General features: G+C 39.6%; 1 long non-coding RNA gene across 1 annotated transcript in view; it reads right to left on the bottom strand.

The window, feature by feature from the left end:
• Positions 1 to 17,160: 17,160 nt before the first annotated feature.
• The window catches only part of LOC128096436 (uncharacterized), a 33,584-nt gene continuing 26,911 nt past the window's right edge, over positions 17,161 to 23,833 (bottom strand). The window contains exons 3-4 of the long non-coding RNA XR_008213643.1: positions 22,782 to 22,859; positions 17,161 to 18,025 (exon numbers count right to left, since the gene is read on the bottom strand). This is a non-coding gene — a long non-coding RNA (uncharacterized LOC128096436). The remainder of the gene's footprint in view (positions 18,026 to 22,781; positions 22,860 to 23,833) is intronic.

The raw sequence follows: 23,833 nt of genomic DNA, 5'->3' as shown, positions 1-23,833 counted from the left end.
TTAAAAGTCTTACCTTTTAACATTCTCTGTATCCAATCTTTTCATCCCTTTCCCTAAGCCTGGGAACCACTGATCTTTTGATTTTCTCCTTAATCTCGCTTTTCCCAAGATGTCCAATTGTTGGAATCACAGAATGTAGAGTATCTTCAGATGGGTGTCTTGCACTAAATAATATGCACTGAGTCATCCTCTATGCCCTTTCCTTTTTAAACATTTTTTAAAGTTGTGTGTAGGGAGTGCTGCACTGTGAACACCATCATGTGCATGCCATAGCATCAAGATGGAGATCAGAGATCAATCTCTGAGAGTTGGTTCTCTCCTTCCACTATGGGTTAAAGAATCAAATTCATGTGGCCAGGTTTGTACAGCAAACACTTACCTGATGAGCCACCTCACAGGCCCCTCCATGCCTTTCCACACTAGATAGCTCATTTCTTTATAGTATGGAATAATAATCCATTATTATAAGTCTGGATGTTACACACTTACTCTTATCTATTTTTCTGTTAATATACATCTTGATTGCTTCCAAATTTCATGTGTGTGTATGTGTTTAAAAGTAGCTTTGTCCATACACATGCACATACACATACTTTTTTTTTTACGTTTTCAATTAATTTAGGCAAATATCAAGGACTATAATGACTAGATCTTATGATAAGGGCATATTTAGCCTTGTTGTCTTGCATTTCCATCAGTAGTACATGAACATTTCCAGTACTCCACATTCCCACCAGGACTTGTCAGTGCTATGGATTTGGCCATTTGGACTGTCAGGTCAGGCAATCTCACTTTAACTGGTAATTCCCTAATGACATTTTTCACGTGCTTTTCACATGCGTCTCGGTGTCTTCTTCGTTGAGGTAATTCCCTAATGACATTTTTCATGTGCTTTTCACATGCGTCTCTGTGTCTTCTTGGTTGAGGTATCTATTCAGGTCTTTCCTTTAATTGGGTTATATAATTAGTTATATTTGAGTTCTAAGAGATATTTGTGTATTTTGTTTTTTTATTATATTATTTTATATGCATTGGTGTTTTGCCAGCATGTATGTCTGTGTGAGGGTGTCAGAAGCCCTGAAACTTGAGTTACAGACAGGTGTGAACTGCCATGTGGGTGCTGGGAATTGAACCCAGGTCCTTTGGAAGAGCAGCCAGTGCTCTTAACCACTGAGCCGTCTCTTCAGCCCCATATTTGTATATTTTGAATAAAAATGTTTATTAAATGTGTTTTTACACGTACTTTCCCCCAGTTGGTGGCATGGCTCATCTTTCTTTGAATGTTGCTCTTCACAATGCACAGTTATTGCCACACCCAAGAGCATGTAAGATTTCTCTCACACTGCTTCTTAGGAATTTTATAGTTTTGTATTTTTACCTTTTTTTTTTTTTTTTTTTTTTGGTTTTTGGAGACAGGGTTTCTCTGTGTAGCTTTGCGCCTTTCCTGGAACTCACTTGGCAGTCCAGGCTGGCCTCGAACTCACAGAGATCCACCTGCCTCTGCCTCCCGAGTGCTGGGATTAAAGGCGTGAGCCACCACCGCCCGGCGTATTTTTACATTTTAATCTGTGATCCATTTTTTTCTCCAAGTTCTGTGAGGGACATGAGGTTTGTGTCTAGCTTCACTGTTTTGCATATGGATGTCCAGTTATTTGAGACCATTTCATTTTTTCATTATTTAGGAAATATTTTATGCTAATACTCTATAATCAAACCCATGAAGATAAAACTTCATATATTTAATATGGTGTGTTACCCCCATATAAATAGAAAAAATAGGTTCAAAGTTTCTAGTTCAAGATGGCTGTTCATTTCTGTACAATGCCAACCCAACACAGCAAACCAGAGTCATCTTTTTCCAACATTGACAGCACAGCTAATGTTTCCAAAAATTATATATATAATTTGAATAGATATAATATTTAATACATGGAATATATTTTTCAAATTATATATGTGAAAGGGAGAGAGAGAGATTAGCAGGGACCATTTATTTGCTCCACTGAAGTGCCTTTGCTCCTGTATAAAGATCAGCTGGCTACCCACACATGAGTATACTTCTGGGATCCCTATCCTGTTCCAAATACCCATTCTTTTATAAATAACACCCTGTCTTTATTGGTGTCATTTAAACCCAAGTCTTGAAACGGTTAGATAGTACCAGACCTCTTACTTCAATCTTCAATGTTAAGTTGGCCGTTCTTGGCCTTTTGTCTCTCCAGGCAAACTATAGCATCAGTTTGTCAGATACCCATGAAATGACTTCACTGGCAATGTTATTAAGATTCCATTGAAGCTATTGATCAGTGTGGAAAGAACTGACATTTTGACAACATTGTCTTGTTTTCCATGGAGTTGTAATGTCTCTCATTTACTTAGCTCTTCTTTGACACATTTCATCATGTTAGTGTGTGTTAGATTTTATTTGGGGGAAGGAAGGAGTTAAACTAAGTGGTAATATATTCTGGGTTTTACATCCTGCCTGTTTATTGCTAGCATCTAGGAGACCACTTGACCATTGCTTTGTTTTGGTTTTGGTTTGGGTACTGAAGACTGAGCACAGGGCCCTGTGCATGCCCTGCAGGGATTGAGTTTTGAAAAATTTCACAATTATTATTTTATGTGTATAAGTGTCTTGCCTGCATGTATGTCTGTACATCATCTGTGTGTCTGGTGCCCATGGAGACCAGAAGAAGCCATCCAATTCCCCAGAACTGGAATTACAGGTAGTTGTAAGTCACTATATGGATGCTGAGAATTCAACCTGGGTCCTCTGGAAGGGCAGTCAATGCTCTTAACTGTCTAGCCATCTCTCCAGCCCCAGCAATTGACTGCTGTATATCAACTTTATATTTTGAATACTTGTTTAATTAATTCTAAAGTTTTGATTTGGGAGTATTTTTGGCTATCCTTTCAGATTTTCTACATGGATATTTTTCATATTCACTATATGAGCTGCAAACAAAGATTTTTTTCTTTCCCAATATGTATACCTTTCATCCTGGACTGATTGCATTGCTAGGACTTGTAATATAAGACTGAAAAGCAATTTTAAAGGGGAGTATTTTGTCTTTTTCTTAATCTCAGAAAAAAAAACTCAAGTTCCTCATCGTCATATACAATGTGAGCTATAGGATTTTTGTAGCTACTGTTTACAAAATCAAGATTTTCCCATCTATTCTGAATATCATGAGTGTTGGACTGTGTTAAATATTTTATATATCTTTGTATGTTTTGACATTTTCCTTCTTTAGCCTGTTGATATGGTGGGTTGCTGCAATTAATTTTCAGATATTTAATTAAATTTTCATTTCTTGGATAAAACATGTTTTAGCTTTTATCTTTTCTTAGATGTTTTTGCTTCTTTTGTTTTATTTGGGCAGTAGGGATTGAACTTGGGGCTTTGCACATGTCAAATACATGCTCTGCCACACCTCTACTCCTATGATTGGCTTGGTAGCTAAAGTTTTATGGTAACTTTCCCTGTCTCTGTCTCTCTCCTCTCTGTCTCTGTCTCTGTCTCTCTGTCTGTCTCTCTGTCTCTCTGTCTCTCTCTGTCTCTCTCTCTCTCACACACACACACACATACACACACACAAACACACAGCAGAGTTATGAGAGACATTGGTATGTAGTTTTCCATTCTTAAAGCCTAATCTCCTGTTTTTGTTCCTGGGGCAGCGTTGAGTTCATGCTCCCATATAAAGGCCACTGTAACTTTTATCTATTTCTCAATAAAAGAAACTTTTAAAAGTGGAATTCCCCCCAAATAATGCAACAGATTTTCTACTATATATCCGTCATTTTAGAGAGCAGCTTTTAAACTTCTGCTTTTTATAATGAGAGAATTTAAGAATTGAATATGAATCTTCCTTTTATTTAACAAGGAAAAAAACATACTTTGGAAATTTTGGTCATTTCCAAACTGTTTTAGAGACCTTGTTTCTTCTTTTCAGAAAAGTCTTCCCATGACTTATCTCATTAGTGGAATGTGGCATCTAACTTCTTGCCATAGACTTTTAATTATTTCTTATAAAGGTATTTGAGTATTATCCATGCTTCTAACTACAAACCAGTGTTCCTTTCTGTCAGTACTTTTGAGTCTCACGTAAGTATATTAAGTCATGTTTACCAAGGACTATCTGAATAGTCCTGAAATACTGAAAATCCTTATAAAATGTCCTTTTCAAGAAATTGCTTTTGTTAAATCTAGAAAATAGTAAGGAGGGTTCTATCTCTTGGCATTATAGAACTTTTTGTCAATTTGATGTAATAAAATGTTACATTTTATTTTTAATTGTGTGTGTGTGTGTGTGTGTGTGTGTGTGTGTGTGTGTGTGTGAACGCAGGTGCCTGTAGAGGCCCGAAGAGGGTGTCAAATCCATAATCAAATAAGAAACTAATAAAAATAGTTCAGGTACAGAATCATAAACGTAACAATCTTTGTCTTTTGTTTATCGTTTTATAACATTTTCCTTCAGTACTGGTGTGCAGTTCATGCATACTTACAAAACTTTACTGAGGAACTTTTATTACTTAGTCCTGCTGAAGATGGGACCTGGGGCCTTTCGTATGCTAAGCAAGTGCTCTACTATCAAGCTTCATCCCAAGCCCCTAGTTAGCAATTTTCTAAAGCCAGAAATATTTTTACATTTATTTTCTGGGTCTTGAAATTTGGCTTTTATGATCTATATCTGGATTTCAATGATATACGTACCACTTCCTTTGTTTTGTTTTCCATGTTGGTACCAGGGATTTATAGTGTTTCCTCAGACTTCTGGTCATGTCTACAAAGTTTTCAATGGCAGTGCAATGGGACGGTGGCCAGAATGAGACCTTGGAAAGAGAAGATCCTTGGGGGACTTCCTCAAAGGCCGGGGTTAGTGGAGAGGAGAGGGGTTTTCTTCATCCTTTCCAGCACCGAGAACACACTAAAGCAAATATGATGGGGAATGTCTTTCTGTACTGCGAATATGTGTTGCTCTGATTGGTTGATAAATAAAGCCGTTTGACCTATGGCAAGGCAGCTTAGAGGCAGGCGGGAAATTCAAAGAGAGAGACAGGAACAAGGCAGGAGAGATGCTGCCAGCAGCTGCCATGGAAGCAAGATGTAAAAGTACCAGTAAGCCACAAGCCATGTGGCAAAGTATAGATTAATAGAAATGGGTTAATTTAAGATATAAGAACTAGATAGCAAGAAATCTGCCATGGCCATAGTTTAAAAATAATATTATCCTGTGTGTGTTTATTTGGGTCTGAGTGGCTGCGGGACCAGTGGGTGAGAGAGATTTGTCTTGCCGCAGGCCTGGCAAGACACAGGAAAACTTTCAGCTACACAAACAAAGGCCCAATGGAGAGTGGTGGTTTAAGGCAAGTCTTAACTGTTCTTTTCCTTTCTTTCCCTATATTATTCTCCCCACCTTTAGCTTCTGTGTTTCAATGCAGAGTCCTTTACTTAGAAGGAACAGAAATCTATCTAGATTCATGGACATAAAGTAAGTCATTTCTCAAAAGACCAAAAATGGTCAGCATTACAAATGAGGGAAATGCCAGTTAAAACCAGCATAAGAATCACCTTATACCTATTAGAATGATGATGATGATGATGACAATTTAGGTTATAAACAGTAAAATTTTATTTCCACCATTCTGGAGCCTAGAAGTCTAAGATCAGGATGTCAGCAATGCCAGTGATGTCTGATGAGGGCTCACATATGAGCCTATTATTTTTAAATGCCATAAAGACAGCAGGTATTGGCAAAGATGTGAAGAAAGGGACCCCTGGCACACTATTGGTGGGGGTGTAAATGAACACACCTACTACTGTGGAGCACTATACAGATATCCATCAAGAATTAAGAGTGGAGCTACCACAGGGCCCAGCAATTCCACTACTGGCATGTATCCAGAGGAAATCAAGTTTATTGCCATGATATTTGTACTCCCATATTGGTGAAATTATTAAGGCCACTCCACGTAGTTAAAAGGAGATTTATTTAATGGCGTAACTTACAAATTAAGGAATAGGTAGGTCGCGGAGTCTGGGGAAGGTGTATCACAGTCCAGCGGTGTTCTCTGGAGCTCTGCTCGGTCCACCTCTCCAGTCCAGGGTCCCGCAACAGAGAGAGCGCCCGCCGATCCAGATCTCGGGTCCCCCGGAGCCTCCCTTGGCCCCGCCTTGTAGGCGTGACAGTTGCCGAAGTCTCAATGGGGGTTGGAACTTCCAGATCAAAGCTGGAATGGCTACCCACTACACTCCCATATTCATGTGACACAATTCACAGTTGCTCAGACACAGACCCAATGTAAGTGTCCATCAGTGGACAAGTGCCTAAGAAAATGTGGTCCTTATATACAATGAAATACCAGTTAGCCATAAAAAAGCACCGTCATTTGCCAAAACATGAAGAATCTGGAGGATATGTTGTTATATGGAATAACCTAGGCATGGCAATACAAAACGGCAAAGCTACAAATCCTGCCTGTCAGGTCAAAACACTGGAAAGAGGTTCCATATGGAATCCTTATAGCCAGCCAAACCAGTCTCCCTCAGAAGCTTTGTTTACATCCTCCATCTTGGCTGCTGTGCACTAAGAACAATTACAAAGAGCACCTGAAGTTTCCCTTAGCTTCTGCCTCTGGCACCCTGAAGGCCAGAAGTTTCCACTGAACACAAGATGCCCACACAGGCTTTTCCATGTCCCTCCTTCCAACTCATTCAGCCAGCTCTAGTAGAATTCACAAACTCCGCACTCCACCTAACGCAGGTGTGTTATAGCTACATGAATTTGGGACAGTATTTTCTTTTCAGCACAAGCTGACAAGTGCCGGAAGCATTTCAGGGCAATCTCACAGGCTCTCCCCTTCCTAATTTGCTGGTGCTTTGAGCCTCTGGTAAGCCAGAGGCATTTCCTTCAGCCTCCTGGTTAAGGAGAGGGCAGAATCCCTTCTTCCTAAGCCACAAATTCACGCTCTTTTCCAACATCCACTTACTTAGTTATTTCAATCCATGTGAACTGTTAATTTGCTTATAACAGTATCCCAAATTATATAGCCCAAAGCAACTGTGTTGAAACTACTTCTTCCTGATCAAAACTTTCCCTAAAAGCCCCCAAATTTGCCTCTGATTTTTCTGGTGATCTTTCTTTCCTAGCTCCTACAGTTGCTTTAGTCCCCAAAGAGCCTATACTTCAATCCTCCTTTGGGGCTGTATTCTCCACACCACAGGAAACACAGTCACAGCCCTCCTCACACCTTCAGCTGCCAAACTGGTTACTCATTTTCTTTCATCAAGAGGTTTGTGGGTATTTTGCATTCTGTTAAGTTGTGTTGACAGGACAGACAAACGTCCAGGGAGGTCCCAGGAGCTAAAGAAAGTGTAGAAGGTTAAAGGCCACCCCATCCTCTGTGTGTGTGTGTGTGTGTGTGTGTGTGTGTGTGTGTGTGTGTGTGTGTGTGTGAGAGAGAGAGAGAGAGAGAGAGAGAGAGAGAGAGAGAGAGAAATTCTCTGTAACAAATTCCAACCTGTACAGTAGCTGAGCCCGTTCAGTCTCTGTTTTGCTAAGTTAGTGGAGGGAGTCACCTTTCGCTTCCTCTGTAGAAGATGGTGCTGATGTTTGTTACAAACATATACAGTCAAGCTGTTTATTCTGTTTCCTTGAAAAAGGCATCCGTCTCTGTCTGAACAAAACTCTCACAGTTCAGCAGAGCCACACTGTTTCCATTTGTTTAATTACAATGCTTATTTTTACCAACCCCCAGAGGCCTATCAGGGAAAGAGAATTTTTAGAAATCTAACAAATAAGCAAATCTGTCCTTGGCTCACAGACACAGAACTCCTATTTTGTTTGTACAAAACGGAAAGGATATTTATCACACCTGCACACATTTCTATTTCATCCATTTAAATGTATTGTGCGGAGAAGTAACCTGATTCCTGATACCTTAAATTATAGCTAGAATTTTACATGAGGGAATTAATGTATGTACACTCCAGAAATTTTCCATAATGGTATTTAATTTCATTTTGATGCTTGAAAATGGCTTTAAAATGGAAAAAAAAATTTTTTAAAAAAGAGGGAGGGAGGCAGGGGCTCCTCAATGCCCAGCAGGTTAGAGAATGACTAGAAAGCAAGCATGGTACCAGCAGGACTCTGACCCAGGAAACCACTCAGATGGCTTTACTAGTGAATTCTTCCAAATGCCTAATGGAAGAATAGATACCAATATTACCAGATATTTTCTTTCTTTCTTCCTTCTTATCCCTCCCCCTTCTCTCTCTCCCTCCCTCCCTCCCTCCCTTCTTGGATCCTTTCTTTCTTTTTTTCCCCTGAGACATGGTTTCTCTGTGTAGCCCTGGCTGGCCTAGAACTTGCTCTGTAGACCAGGCTGGCCTCACACTCAGAAACCTGCCTTCCTCTGCCTCCTGAGTGGTGGTATTAGAGTGTGCCACTACTGACCAGTTGTAAATTTTTCATACAGGGAGACAGGAACATTTCCCAGCATGCTTATGAGGTCAGTATAACCTTGTGGTGGTATTGTGTTCCCCAAAGTATTGGGCACCCTAATAAACTTATCTGGGATCAGAGAACAGAACAGCCAATAGATACAGAAGCTAGAAAATGGTGGCACTCACGCCTTTAATCCTAGCATTCCAGAGGCAGAGATCTACCTGGATCTCTATGAGTTCAAGGATACAGCCAAGCATGGTGACTCACGCCTTTAATCCCAGAAAGTGAGCCTTTAATCCCAGAAAGTGAGCCTTTAATCCCAGGGAGTGATGGCAGAAAGCAGAAAGGTATATAAGGCGTGAAGACCAGAAACTAGAAGCTTTTGGGTGGTTAAGCTTCAGGCTTTTGAGAAGCAGCTGAGATTCATTCTGGATGAGGACTCAGAGGCTTCCAGCCTGAGGAAACAGGATCAGCCGAGGAACTGTTAAGGTGAGGGAGCTGTGGCTTGTTCTGCTTCTCTGATCTTGCAGCATTCACCCCAATACCAGGCCCTGGGTTTGTTTTTATTAATAAGACCATTTAAGATTCATGCTACATAACCTAGATAACAAAGTTTGACAATCTTTGAAGAAACATAGGTTATACACCAGTCTGTTTCAAGAACAGAACTACAACAACAAAATAAAGAACAGTGAAATGCTTGGGTATCCATAAGGGAAAAAATGACCTTGGCCCGTAATTCATATTAATTCCAAGTACATTATTGATTTAACTCTAAAGGCATTAAGAATAATAAAGCTATTAAACATGAATGTAGAATATTTATTGGTTGTTGCAAGGCAAATAGAGCCAATAACTAAAATCCCTGTGGGGAAGTGATGTGGCCACGTCCTCTTGACTCCTAGGTTTGTTTACTTATGTGAATAATATTCCATCCCTGTCACAGGGAAAAATATTTCAACAACACTTGATACTATATATTACACATGAGATCCTAACTTAGCACTGTTGACAGCACACCCATACATTGGAGATTCCACAGACTACTCGATCTTCCCTTTGTAAGAAAACACTTGTCTCTTGCTTTTCTTCCTTTTCCTGTTGCTGTGACAAAGTACTGCTGTGACAGAAGCAGCTTAAAGGACAGAAGAAGTCTTGCTCACAGGCCGTGTCCCATCACCGTGGAGAAGTCACAGAGGCAGGAGACACTATTGTACCAGTCTATCTTGCAAGCAGATCATTGTTGTAGATTGTGGGGCTTGTAGCTGATTGGTAGTGATCCTTGCTTTTCTCCTGCAGTTGCTTGCAAAGTGTCTTCTACCATTAGTCAGGAGGATTAAAGCTCCTAGTTGGGGACTAGCTCAATTTCTCTACACTCAGTGATGTAAGCAAGTTGTGTCTTCAGCTAGGGCCTTACCATCAGGTTGTACAGAGTAATCAATAGTCTTGACAATATCATGGGATGCTCCAAGACGGGGCAGGGGGTGTTGATGATACCCCTTCGACCAACACCTCAACAAGATGTAACCCATTCCTGACACTGGAAGTTTTATTTGGTGGCATAAGATATCTAGTTGAAGCATTGTTTCCTCTATTATATGATTACTCCATTTAAATTCCTTTCATATATGTATCTATTTTAGGAGGCTTCTACAGAAGTAGTTTTCCACGTGCCTTTTCAAAAGGTCTACAGTGTCAGTCATTCCTCCGCATCTTTCCTCCTTTACTGTGCTCTCCCATCCCATCCTCGTTTAAGCCTCCTATTCTCGGTTCCACTTTATCTCTTTATAATACTATGCTCTAGCTTTCTCCATTCTTATACGCTTTTATATTGCTCAAAAACCCTGTCTAGGGAATAGATAGTGTTCATGTGTCAAATTCTGATGATTTTAACTTTCTGTTCATTAAAAGAAAAAGAGTAAGAATAGAAGTATTCTAAAATGACTGGAGAAGAGTTCATTATGAAATATTTTCTACGTTCATTCAGTGTCTTAATCCTACACGACAAGATAATTAAGGTAGAAATGTGCTAACATTTTCTGCTTTGGACAAATGCATGTGGAAGTGGTTAAGAATAACAAAACCCTGCCGGGCAGTGGTGGCACACGCCTTTAATCCCAGCACTCGGGAGGCAGAGGCAGGCAGATCTCTGTGAGTTCGAGGCCAGCCTGGACTACCAAGTGAGTCCCAGGAAAGGCGCAAAGTTACACAGAGAAACCCTGTCTCGAAAAACCAAAAAAAAAAAAAAAATAAAAATAAAAAAACCCAAATCACTGCCAATGTGAACAAGGGAGGTATTACCAAGCAGTTACTAGCGGTCAAGACACAGCTCAATGGCGGGAACTGGGCAGACTTGAACGGATTTGTGTGTGGGAAGGATCTGAATATTTACAGCTGAAGTTCACATATTCAGGAACTGATAACTGTTCAAGTATAAGGGAAGTAAGAAGGATTAATGATAAGAGCCACCAGGAGCCAGGCGGTGGTGGTGCACACCTTTAATCCCAGCACTCTGGAGGCAAAGGCAGGTGCGGATCTCTGTGAGTTCGAGGCCAACCTGGGCTACAGAGTGAGTTCCAGGAAAGACGCAAAGCTACACAGAGAAACTCTGTCTCAGAAAAAAAAAAAGAGCCCCCAGGAATAATCAGTTATATTTCAGCAAGTTACACTGGAGAGAACGGCTGAACTTTCAAATCTTTACTAATTTTCCAAATTCTTTGTGTACTTCTGAATTCTCTCTCCTACCCCCATCTCCCTCTCTTCGTTTTCTCTCTCCTGCCTCCCTTCCCGTGACCCTCCACCACCTTCTCTCCATGTACATCCCCCTTCCTCCCCTTTCCCTTCTCTTTCTCTCTTCCCTTTCTCCCTCTCCCTTTTTCCTTCCCTCTCCCCCTCCCCCTCCCCACTTATGCCCCACCCCTTCCATTGAGTCACTGCCTGTAGAAAATATTATGTGGCTTGGGGATGTGTTTCTCTTGTTTGTCTGCATCCTGGTCAGTTTTCTATTGGTGGAAAGGCTGGCTCTTAGCTCTAATCTTACGTTTTAATGCCTTCCGGCCACATTTTTGTTTTACTCACTACTCTCTCATACTCCCCACAGTGACTGGTAAATTGGAGCTGACAGTAACCTTCCTTCACCTGTATCTCATCTTAATGCACAGTCCTTGTCTGCCTCAGCTCTGTCAATCACTGGGAACTGAGTGGCCAGCTCCAAATCCCTGCTCTGTCACCTGTGATCTCCTGGCATCCATCTCTGGAGGTTGAGATCCATCTGTGTACGGGCAGGCAGACCCAAGAGAGGCACACATGCACCAGACTGAGACAGAGAAGTGAGGCAAACCCAGAGGTGCTCACAGCAGGCCATGGAGGCTTTTCTGAGAGGCGGAGGGAAGAACATCAATGAGTTCACGAGGTCAAGGTAGACACAGTCATGAAAGAGGCCTTACCCTCCAAACTAAATTCCAGACATCACTGGAAAGAACACAGATGCCATTCAGACCTTATCTCAATTTGTGGTGAGAACATGGGCCAAACCTTTCCCATTTGCTTTGAAAAACATCCCAAAATCTCACTAACCTAAATACTTGGTGTACTGTGCAGTAACTAAAACAGTTTCTTAAAATGTAATTTTGGGGAGGCAGAGCCAGGCGGGTCTCTGTGAGTTCGAGGCCAGCCTGGGCTACCAAGCGAGTCCCAGGAAAGGCGCAAAGCTACACAGAGAAACCCTGTCTCGAAAAAAGAAAAAAAAATGTAATTTTGAAAAGAAATTAGTTGATTGTCGAGAAGTGTTACATATGAGAAAAAGCTTTTGAGAAAATGATGTACCTTCAATACAATTCTAGAAATTATTAAGTATTATTGAGGAGAAAAGGATTAAGAAGGGAAGTCATAGCATTGCCTAGAAATGTGTCCGACATCGGACCCTGCATTAGGTACTGCCTTCCGAGGCCCAGCCAGATATCAGAAATATAGACACCAGCCAAAGGACCACCAAGACTAACTATCACAGTCAATTAACCAGGAGAACAACCTAAAGGAGCCAAAGGCCCCAGGATCAAGCATGGATGTAACCATCAGAGCTCTGCTGTTAGGTGACTGGGAATTCTATGCATTAAGTTTCCTAAGGCCACACTGTGTATAGCAGATATCAGGCCAATACAAATAGCTTCAATGCCAGTTTCAGGAAAAGGAATGTGTTTCCAGTTGCCTTATGAAATATATTTTCTTTTTTATTTTGTTTTATTTGTCATTTAAAAAGTTTTATGTGTTTGGGTGTTTTGCCTGCATGTGTGTCTGGGGACCGTGTGTGTGTGTGTGTGTGTGTGTGTGTGTGTGTGTGTGTGGCTTCAGAAGGCCAGGAGAGGGAGTTGGACCCATGGGACTGGAGTTATAAATGGATGTCAGCTATCACAGGTTCTGTGAATTGAACTCAGGTCCTCTAGAAGAGCATTGAGTACTCTTAACCACTGAGCCATCTTTCCAGACTCCATTGTTTTATTTTGAGTGTATGTATCACTCATGGCTATTTGCACATCTGCATGTGGCTATATTCACCCATATGTGTGCATGTGGAGGCCAAAGGTCATTGTCCAGTGTGTTTCTCTATCATTCTCCCCTGTTTCAGCTAGAGTGGCTGACCAGTAAGGCCCTAGGACTGCCTGTCTCCATCCTGTCCCGGAACTGAGTTACTGAGTAACTTCCTACACTCAGATTTTGATCTGTGATGGAGACCTGAACTAGGGTTCTTATGCTTGGCAGTCATCACTCTACTTACTGAACCAACTCAGCAGCCCAGATTCATTTCTTGAAATAAAAACAACATATTGTCTAGTATTATGAGATGTTCTTCATCCAAATATATGCCTTGAGCCTGTTTAAAATAGAAAAATGGAATATCAACTGTGTTACTTTTCATTACTGTGTCAAAATACTTAAGACAGTCAACATAAAAGGGAGAAAAGTTTATGTTTTACTCACAGTCTTTACCTGTTACCTGGGCCTGCTGCATGGAGCCTGTGGAGCATTGCATCATGGGAAGTGCTTGCTGGGTATGCAGGCCCTTTATAACCATAACTACTCACTTCATGGTATCTAGGAAGCAGAATGGAGGAGAGTAAAGCCTTGGCTTCCAACACCCTTTCCAAGGGCACACAGCTAAGTGACCCAGTGACCTAGCTAAGGTTCCACCATGCAATAGTGCCACACACTGAGTACCACCCCTTTAACACAAGGACCTCTAGGGGACCCGCAAGATCCAGACTGTCCTGTCCACCCTATTGTTAAGAGTCACATTTCATTCCAGACAGGAAAGGTTGACTCTAGGGGTCTAAGTGTTGCTATGAAAATAAATGCTGTTATTTAGTATTAAACATATTGTTGGGACTCTTCCTATTAGCCAATTAACTTGATTAGAATAAGTCAGATAATGTATTTCTTTTCATTAAATTCACATTACCCAGCAAATATCTTCAATGTTAACATTTTGTCCTTGGTAAAGAATGCCAATAAAGAATGGCATCGCCCATTTTCTTCAGTTTTTCATATTGCTTTCTCTCCCTCTCGTACCTATTCAACCAAGTACAAGCTGCTTGAGGTTAAAAAGAAAAAAAATATATATATATATAACCTTACTTTTATTGCCTTTAGTACCTGGCACAAGTCCATTGCATAAAATAGTCCCTAGGAGCTGGACAGTTCAATATAATTCTACAATTTAGAGGCATTGAAGCTGTGCCACACATTAGCCTGAGGGCCTGTTTAATTAGTTCCAGTGAGAAGGCTAGGAAGGACGTGGTGTCAATAAAATAGAATGCAGTAACTGACCTGCCATGCCACCCTGTGGTTCCTTTTCCCCCTCCCTCCACAGTCATGGTCCCAAGTCTCTTCCATGTTGACAGTCACAGTGGCAGACATCATGCCCTACTGCTCTTCTCCAACCAAAGGATTCAAGGTGGTAAAACTGTTGGTGGGGAGATAAAGAAGTGACCTTTTGAAAATAGTTAGCCCTGAGTCCCTCCCCTCTGTGGAAATCAAGGCAGGGGTAAAATCGTGAACATTTGAAGATGTGGGAGGCCTTAGAATTCTCTAGAATCTGGGTACCAAAAATAAGTGTCCTAGAAATGTAATCTTAGGTCCCAGCTGGTACTGAATGACCCAAAGCCTGCAGATAAACAAGATGCCCAAACCACCCTATACACAGTAAATTTTGTAATCAATCATATCCTGTGTTATATGTGATACCCAAACAGAACCTATCAGTGGCTCAATTTGCTATCAAAAACAATAACATCAAAATCCACAGTACACATTAGTAAAAGCAATGCTGTAGCATGAATCTTAAAGAGTTCTTATTAATAAAATCAAACCTGAGGCCAGTTATTGGGCTTAATGCTGGTAGATCAGAGAGACAGAACAAGCCACAGCTAACCCCACCTGGCCAACTTCTCAGCTGGTCTTCTTTCCTCAGACTGGAAGCTTCTGTGTCCTCATCCCAATGGCTCTCAGCTGAACTGCTGCTCGAAATTCTGAACGCTTAACCAGCCAAATGTTTAACCAGCCAAAATACCTCTAGTTTCTGGTCCTCACGCCTTATAAACCTTTCTGCTTTCTACCACCACTCCCTGGGATTAAAGGCTGCTTTCTGGGATTAAAGTCGTGAGTCACCATGCCTGGCTGTTTCCAATGCGGCTTTGAACTCACAGAGATCCAGAGGGATTTCTGTCTCTGGAATGCTAGGATTAAAGGCGTGTGCTAACATTTTCTAGCCTGAGTATCTTGTGGCTTTTCTGTTCTCTGACCCCAGATAAGTTTATTAAGGTACACAATATTTTGGGGAACACAATACCACCACATTTCCTCTCTTTTTGTCTAAAATTAAAAAAGGCTTATAACTAATACAAGAAAAACTATCCAATAAGCATATACAATAATCAGCCAAAAATTACATTAATGATGTCTAGTCCATTAACATTTGACAGATTCAGATAAAAACTCCATTATATATATTAACAATGTCCAGTCCAGTAACATCTGATAAAATCAGACCAAAATTTTTTCATTACTTATCTTATTTAAAACAAGTAGCTCCTTTTTAAAAGTAGATTCTATAATCTCCCTTTTTATCTTATCATAACCATATTCTCTCTTTTTTCTTTTCATAATGGATTCAGTATCGACCTTTTGTCATTTTTATATCTTCCCCCTTTTCTTTTCAGTGTAGATTCAGTGATCTACCTATTTATCCTATTATTTCTTTATCTTTTTTCTCAGAGTAGATTCGATGATCTATCTCATATCTATATTCTCTTTTTCTTTTTGCTTTCTAGGGGTGAAGATATCTTTAGGAAATCTTGAAAAGAAAATTTTTGGGTTAATTATCAAGTCCTGTATCAAGTCCAGTCTCTGCATAAAAGGAAAGTTCAGGGCTTGTCATAAGTTTTTGTTCGAGTAGTCTGTCAAGCTGGATCATCTCAGCTAGTCACCTCGAAATTGTCCTGACCAGTTTGTAGTCCAAAGTTGATTTTTCCATGGTGTTAATCGGCTTCATGGCTTTACCATAGTCTGTGTAGAATCATCTTTGTGGAGTCCCATCTTCTTTTTGAAGAATTTAAAGTTGCTGTTCAGCGTGGTCATGGGTCACTGCAGACTTTTTTTTTTTTGTGCCTCCTCTGTGGTTTGGAGCAATCACAGTCTGATAAATGTCTGTCTCTCGGAACCATGAGTATTCTTCCCTAGAACAGAAAATCTTCACAGCAATTTCTCCCCACCATTTGTCTTGCCAAACTTTTCCAAACTGACCTTTGCCGATGCTTTCTTGTAACACGATGGTCCTGGTAATTCTTCTCTGAACAATCAGCAATAAACCCTTTGTCCCAGGTAGCAGCATCACCACAGTCACCAACACGATGAGAAGGAGCTGGCAACGTGGAGCAGCAGCCACTGCTTCCATGGTCCCACCACTGTTTGTGGCTCAGTCCAGGCCGAAGCTTCTCCCAAGCCTCCTAGGCCAGCCTCAAACTTGGGATCCTCCTGCCTCTGACTCCTTCAGTAAATCCTACCGGCGTGCATCACCACAACCGGCGCTGAGCTGGGGCCCGCAAGGCCCTAGCCAAGCAGCTTTTTCAAGAATTCGTAACACAAACATTGGGCGCCAGTGGCTCAATTTACTATCAAAAACAATAACATCCAAGTCCACAGTACACATTAGTAAAAGCAATGCTTTTGGCATTAGTACAATATTTACCAGCAACCAATGAGAAATCTAATTATTTGATAATATGTAGAAATATAACTACTCCATAGTTTGTGGATACTTCTAAGCAATGCCATAGAAACTGCTCAGTAAATACCTGCATGAAACAGAATGAAAGTACTACTTTTGTTCATATGTTTGTTACTTTGTGTTGGATTTTGCTTGAGTCATCTCTTAATGTAATGTAATCTCTTAAGCAATACAAAGATGTTTATCACTTGGCAAGTTTTCTAAAATCATCACTTCCTTTATCTTTAGAGTTTCTGGTTGATCATAAAAGCTCTTTTGGCCATTTTTTATTCTAATTACTTGCCAGTGAAAGACAGAACAGGTGATACATGGAGAAAACAAGAAAATACTTCAAAGAATAAAAATTATACTTCTACCCCCAATTAAATCAGATCCAACATGTTTACTTCCTTCTAATTTTTTTTTTTTTTTTTTTTTTTTTTTTGGTTTTTCGAGACAGGGTTTCTCTGTGTAGCTTTGCGCCTTTCCTGGGACTCACTTGGTAGCCCAGGCTGGCCTCGAACTCACAGAGATCCGCCTGGCTCTGCCTCCCGAGTGCTGGGATTAAAGGCGTGCGCCACCACCGCCCGGCTCCCTTCTAATTTTTATGTGATTGAAATGATCCTGTGTCTATAGTTCGGCATGCCCTTTTGTTTTAAGCCATGACAAAACATTGTGTCATGTTATTTCCTGGAATATAATCATAACTTTATGTAATCATACTAGATAATAACTTTGTAATTAGGCCCTTTATAGCCATGACATTAGTGATTGCCCAATATTTCACTGGAGACTGTAAAACCCTTAACCATCCCATCATTGTTAGACAACTAGTAAATCTAACTATGCAAATAAAGTGAAAAAATGTTCATATTTAAGTTTAAAAAAAAGCATTATGGACACTTGATAGAGCCTGAGTCCCAGCTTGGTAGGACCAATGGTCTTAACACAGATGCACAGAACCTTAATGTACTTACTAATTTGAGTAAAGAAAACAAAATCTCATGGACTGCACAGGAAATTCAAAATTTATATTTATTCTTCTGTAAGTAGTCAACTTTTTAAAGTGCTCATTCATGAAATTCATGAATGGATTCAGGCTATAGATTTTGTCTGTATTTGAATCTACATTAAAAAGTATTTTTTAGCTGAAGGGTATTTTTTAAAATTATTACCATCTCCAATTTTTTCCTTACTTTTTTTTCCAAGTTGACAAAATTATGTGCATTCCTATTATGGACAGGAGAAAGTTTAAGAGAGTTACTACTCATCTTGGGATCCACACTTGGTGAGTAGTGATAGATCCTTGGTGACACTAAATGGAAAAAAAAGAGACAATTATAATATAAATATTAGCCAGGTGGTAGTGGCACATACCTTTAATCCCAGCACTCAGGAGGCAGAGCCAGGTGGATCTCTGTGAGTTTGAGGCCAGCCTGGTCTACAGAGTAAGATCCAGGACAGGCACCAAAACTACACAGAGAAACCCTGTCTCAAAAAAACAAAATATATATATAAATATTTACTCTGAAATTTATCAAAAACATTTACAAAATACAATCACTCTTTAACTATTTCTTGAAATAACAAATAATACATACCTACAGTCAATATATAAATTTGTAGGTGTGTACATGGGCACACCTACAAATGTTTATGTTTTCATAAAGTTTAAGATAAATCAAAGTTTCAAGGGTAACAAAATTCTTGATGTTAATAACAACCCACACCAAAAGCAAACATCAGAAAGTCCCACTAGGCAGAAAGAACATAGCCAGACTGTCTTGAAATTGGATGTGTAATTATCTCCTTGGAAGCCACAAAAATCAATTTGCCACAAGATGAAACCTCTTCAATGAAGCATTTTTAATTAAAGTAGATATTACAGCACCCCATCACCTTATGCAAAGAAATAGACGCAGTATTTATAGATACTTAAGAACTTGAAAAATAGATACCAGTAGTCATTAAGTTCCACACTCAAACAAAACTCCAGAGATCCAATACATTAAAGAGAGTTATTGTAAGAAGGGACTTGTGACATGTCAGTCATTTGTCAGGGCTTACACTAAGTGACTCTTCAAGAGTCATGAGAAGACAAACCAAAGGCATTTGGAGCATTCTTTTGCCAGAATTATGTCTCTGTTGTTTACCACAAATCATTCATTTAAAACCAGACCGTCAGAGTGATTACAACAGTAATCTGAGGCTTTGACTCTGTTTATACTGTTACACAAATTAAATTTTATTGCTCTGTGACAATCACCAAATCAGGAAGCAACAGATACATTATTATCTTGAATCTTTGGAAGGACAGGTGTTGCATAGTCAGAGAAATTCCCTAGTTCAGAAATTAACTTTCTACCAATAAAAGGATTCTACTTTAAAATATGTATCAAGTGCATCCCTTATCCTCAAAGGCTATAAACTCCGTGAGCCCATTGCTATTTCTCTGGGTTTTACAATGTGCCTTCCAGGATCCCTTCTGAGGATTCAAGTGTGATTAACTTTTACTGGAATTAGCTTTATTAAAACGATTCCTCATTACGAAGTTTCAACCATTGGGGTAGCTACTATGATGTAAGCTTCTGTTCTTCAACCAGAATCTGATGGTAGCTGCCTCTGTCTGCATTGTCCTTCTGTTCTCACACATCAGCCTTTTATTTCAGCTGCCATTCTGGTGTCTTACCCTACCTACCCTGTGTCACTGGTACTCCTAACGGCTCAATGACTCCTAAACAAATACGAAAGAGAAGTAACACATAGCCTAGATTGGTCTTGGGGAAGCATGCCAAGTAGGGATTTCTGGAGAGAATAACCCGAGTCATTGACTTTCAAATTTGGGACAGATGTTTCACTACATTTCTTCCAAACTTTTAACCCCCCTCTGCAGTATCCCCAATGGGTTGTCTATCTCATCTGGATAAACCAGTCCAACTCTAAAGACTTCATGATCTTCCATGACAGAGCATAGTATTAAAGTATTATTATATATGACCTCAGTTCTATAATCCTATCTCTTACCTTTGTATAACATCCAGTGAGTAGGACAGCTGGATTTACAAAAGTCTATTAGGTCGTCTACAAGACAGCACTAAAAGTCTTTGAAGATAACTATGACATTTCTGCCTCAGATTGCCTTTCTCTTTCCCAGCTAAACTCAGTCTTTAACAGGACTTCATCAACCTTTTCTGAATGCATTCTGATTTGCTTATATCTCTTTTAGAATGTGGATCCTTGAACAAAATGTTTGAGGGTCTGATCACTTATAACTGAGATGAGTCTCCCGTCTCTCTGCTGGAAAGCTTATTCTCATGATTTTGTTACTCAGTATGAAATTTTCTCTTTGGGTAGTGATATCAAATTGTTTCTTTCTGATGTTCACAGTGGATCAAGCCCTTAGTTTTTGAATCTAATACTGTTGTCAAGCTAATGTCTTCAATCTTAATATTAATCTTTGGGGACTTATATCAAAGTTTTTCTTTGCTTTTTCAGTACTAATTATTGAAAATAGGATCATAAAAACATTAAATTCCTTAAACTGAAGTGTGTCAAGACAACAATCTGAATTTTTGCCTCAAGTCTTTCCTCCATGTTAGTGATCAGAGCATAAATATCAGATTGGGTAACTTCACATTTTTGTCTTTGGTGTGTTTCCATACTTCCATGTGGATTCTAAAGTTTTAACCCATTGAAAATCTGCAAAAGTTCTTATAAAGTTGATATACTTAGCACATTTTAGTCTTTACAATGAATACTTGTTTTTTTAAATAAATTCCCAGGAATATAGGCATAAATGATTTCATTTAGAAATCTAGAGAACTATTGCCAATGTACTTTCAAAATGATAGGAAACTCAGTACCAGCTAGATTTTTGCCTAACTCTTCAAGAATGATGATGAGCACACGGCCTATACTCTCAGCATTTAAAAACCCCTACCTCCCTCAGACCAGGGAATTGGCATTACAAATGTAGAACTTAACTTCTTAATGTTAACAGGTGAAGAGCAGCTATGCTCTTTCTCTATTTTATGCCACATATCTGCTAATGTCATGCATATATGTGTTATAATTCGCCTTAAATTACCATTCCTAGGTAATTTCCTCAAATTCTCCTTTCTTCTTCTGTAGCAGGAATCTTAAAAGTTTTCATTAATAAAATCAAACCTGAGGCCAGTTATTGGGGTGAACACTGGAAGATCAGAGAGCCAGAATAAGCCACAGCTACCTCACCTCGCCGGATCCTCAGCTGGTCTTGTTTCCTCAGACTGGAGGCCTCTGAGTCCTCATCCAGAATGGGTCTCAGCTGAACTGCTGCTAGAAGCCTGAATGCTTAACCAGCCAAATGCTTAACCAGCCAAATGCCTCTAGTTTCTGGTCCTCACGCCTTATATATCTTTCTGCTTTCTGCTTCACTCCCTGGGATTAAAGGCTCGCTTTCTGGGATTAAAGGCGTGAGTCACCATGCTTGGCTGTATCCTTAAACACATGGATTTCTGCCTCTGGAAAGCTAGGATTAAAGGCATGTGCTACCACTGCCTATCCTCTATGTTTAATATTGTGGCTGTTCTGTCTCTGACCCCAGATAAGTTTATTAGGGTACACAATATTTCGGGGAACACAATACCACATTCTTCCACATAGAGTAAATAACTTCTCTGTTCCAATTGCATATGTGTAGGAGAACATGAAGAAGATGGCTCACTCACTACTTTGCTTCATGATCATTATCTACAAGCTTTTCTTTCACCTAGACTATGAGGTTTTCGGGGAAGTATGGGGGAATCTTCACTTTCCTATCATTGATACCTACAAGTGTGCCTGACATAAAGAGATTAGGAGTGTGAAGACACAGAAAAACATGCATTGATTCATGTCTATAATGATATTGCAAATGTAATGGCACCTTGTTCCTATTTGAGTTGTATTCCATCATTATCAAAGTGATTTAAAAAAAAAAAACACTTAACAGTGTGATTATAATCCCTTGGTATTTCCAGGGAACTGGTCCTAGGATTCCTCACAGATTTTGGTGCCTAACTACATAGAACAGGAAAAGACGTGAGGTAAAGACATTTAGGCAAACAGTGGTGGAGAGAGACGGAGGGTCTATGCTATGACAGGAATCCTGATACATTTTCTGTATTAAGAAAGGAACAAATATCCCTGGGGATTTTCTGTCATATGAATTCCTTTTTATCTATTAGACATTCCAAGGTTGACTTGGCTGTTCCATGGACACTGATCTTTATTCCTCCCAAGTAGTCCTGTAGGATTCAGTGGCAAGGCTAACCCTCTCTCAAGTTCAATAGTTTTTCAACATTGCTCAGAGTTAGCAAATTTTCTCAGGAGAACTATAAATAGTTCAGAAAGTAGAATTGACTGTTACTTTATTTGATTCATCAGATGTTGTCAGTCACTACATTTTGAATGAAAATAGCTTTCTGGTAAGTGTTGTCAGGAGATAGATTTTTTTTATAGTCATGAAGGTATATTTGAAATTATCTTGAGAATACAGTAGGATTTTTTTCATAATAAATAATGAAGCTGTTTATTTTAGTTTTTTATAAAGACAGATCTCTTTCCATTTATCCTAGGGTACTTCTGCCTCCATAAAACTTCTGCTACTTCCAGTTCGGTAATTCTTATAATCTTCATTGACCTGTTTAAAATCAACTTCAGGTAGAGCTGGAAGCACATTTCAGGTACATTCGACTAAGAACCCAGCGGTCTCATCACTCACAGACTTCAACTTCTACCTCAGACATCATGTGTGATAACAGAGCAAAATTGTCAGTGCTTCAGATTCAAATTCAGTCTATGATTTTAAAACTTGGAATGAAAAATCTGAAATGACTACATGTGAAAAAGAATCCCATCCTACTAGGGGTTAACTCTAGCCACAGGTAGCACAGGAGAACAAAACCTTTCCACCTCCCCTTTGAAATTCCTGGTATTTTCCTAGTGCTGTGGCCATTTCTTTGTTGAGTGTGTCCACACAACTTGAAATCAGCAAGCTATCAGGATATTTTCCTCTAGTGTTCAACAGGCAAACGGTTAGTCTAACTTACCTCAAGAGTCAGAAAACAGAATCTAATGTAGAGTTCCATTTTTAAGTTTCTGTGCCTTTCTCACTTCTGGAAGCAAAACTGAAAAAAAAAAAAGCACTTTGTAACTAGGAAATTGAATGACATCCCAACCCCTAAATACAAGAAACCGTGATGTGAGAAAGCCAGCATTGTGTCTGGTTCCTTAACGCAGTTTCTTTTTTTCAGAATCCGTCGGCAACACCATGTTGACAACTTTTCCCCAGTGTGAATGCTATCCTTCCACTTTAACATGTCAGCAAATAACATGTGCAGAGTCTATGCTCTCAGGTTAATTATCAACTTCTATTCTGTTCACACAGTGTATGAAATCTGAACTAGTTTTGTTTAAAGTCTAATCATAAAAATAAGCCTTCTGCTGGACGGTGGTGGTGCACGCCTTTAATCCCTGCACTCAGGAGGCAGAGCCAGGCAGATCTCTGTGAGTTCGAGGCCAGCCTGGTCTACAGAGCGAGGTCCAGGACAGGCACCAAAACTACACAGAGAAACCCTGTCTCGAAAAACCAAATAAATAAATAAATAAATAATAAGTCTTCAAAAATGTATAGCTATTTGTTCTGCAGTCAAACAGTAATGCTCATAAATGAGGAATTTACACTTTCCTGCACTTAGTTAAAGAGCCAGCTTCATTGTGATATTAACGACCTACATTACATGATCATTTACTTTAATGTAAGCATCAAACAAAACACTTAAACAGCAGAGTGACTAATGTATATATGGCCATTTTAAAAATGATTGATGGTTGAGTAAGAGAGATAGTGTGTGGGTTTTTGTGTGTGTGTGTGTGTGTGTGTGTGTGTGTGTGTGTGTGTGTGTGTGTTAAGGATATGGCACTGTGAAAGAGTGTTTGTATAGCAAGCATGAAATTCTGGATTTTATTTTCAGTACTGAACAAAATTATGCATATAAACAAGGAGTGAAAATAGGGGAAAATTTTTATGTTTATGCCCATATTGCAGCAATGGGGAAGTTTTGCTCCATGGCAATAGAACAAACTTGACTGCATACTAACA

Source organism: Peromyscus californicus, unplaced genomic scaffold (assembly GCF_007827085.1).
Source record: "Peromyscus californicus insignis strain IS unplaced genomic scaffold, ASM782708v3 Scaffold_11__1_contigs__length_118956290, whole genome shotgun sequence".
Classification (NCBI taxonomy): domain Eukaryota; kingdom Metazoa; phylum Chordata; class Mammalia; order Rodentia; family Cricetidae; genus Peromyscus; species Peromyscus californicus.
This window is presented reverse-complemented; position numbering and strand designations above follow the sequence as displayed.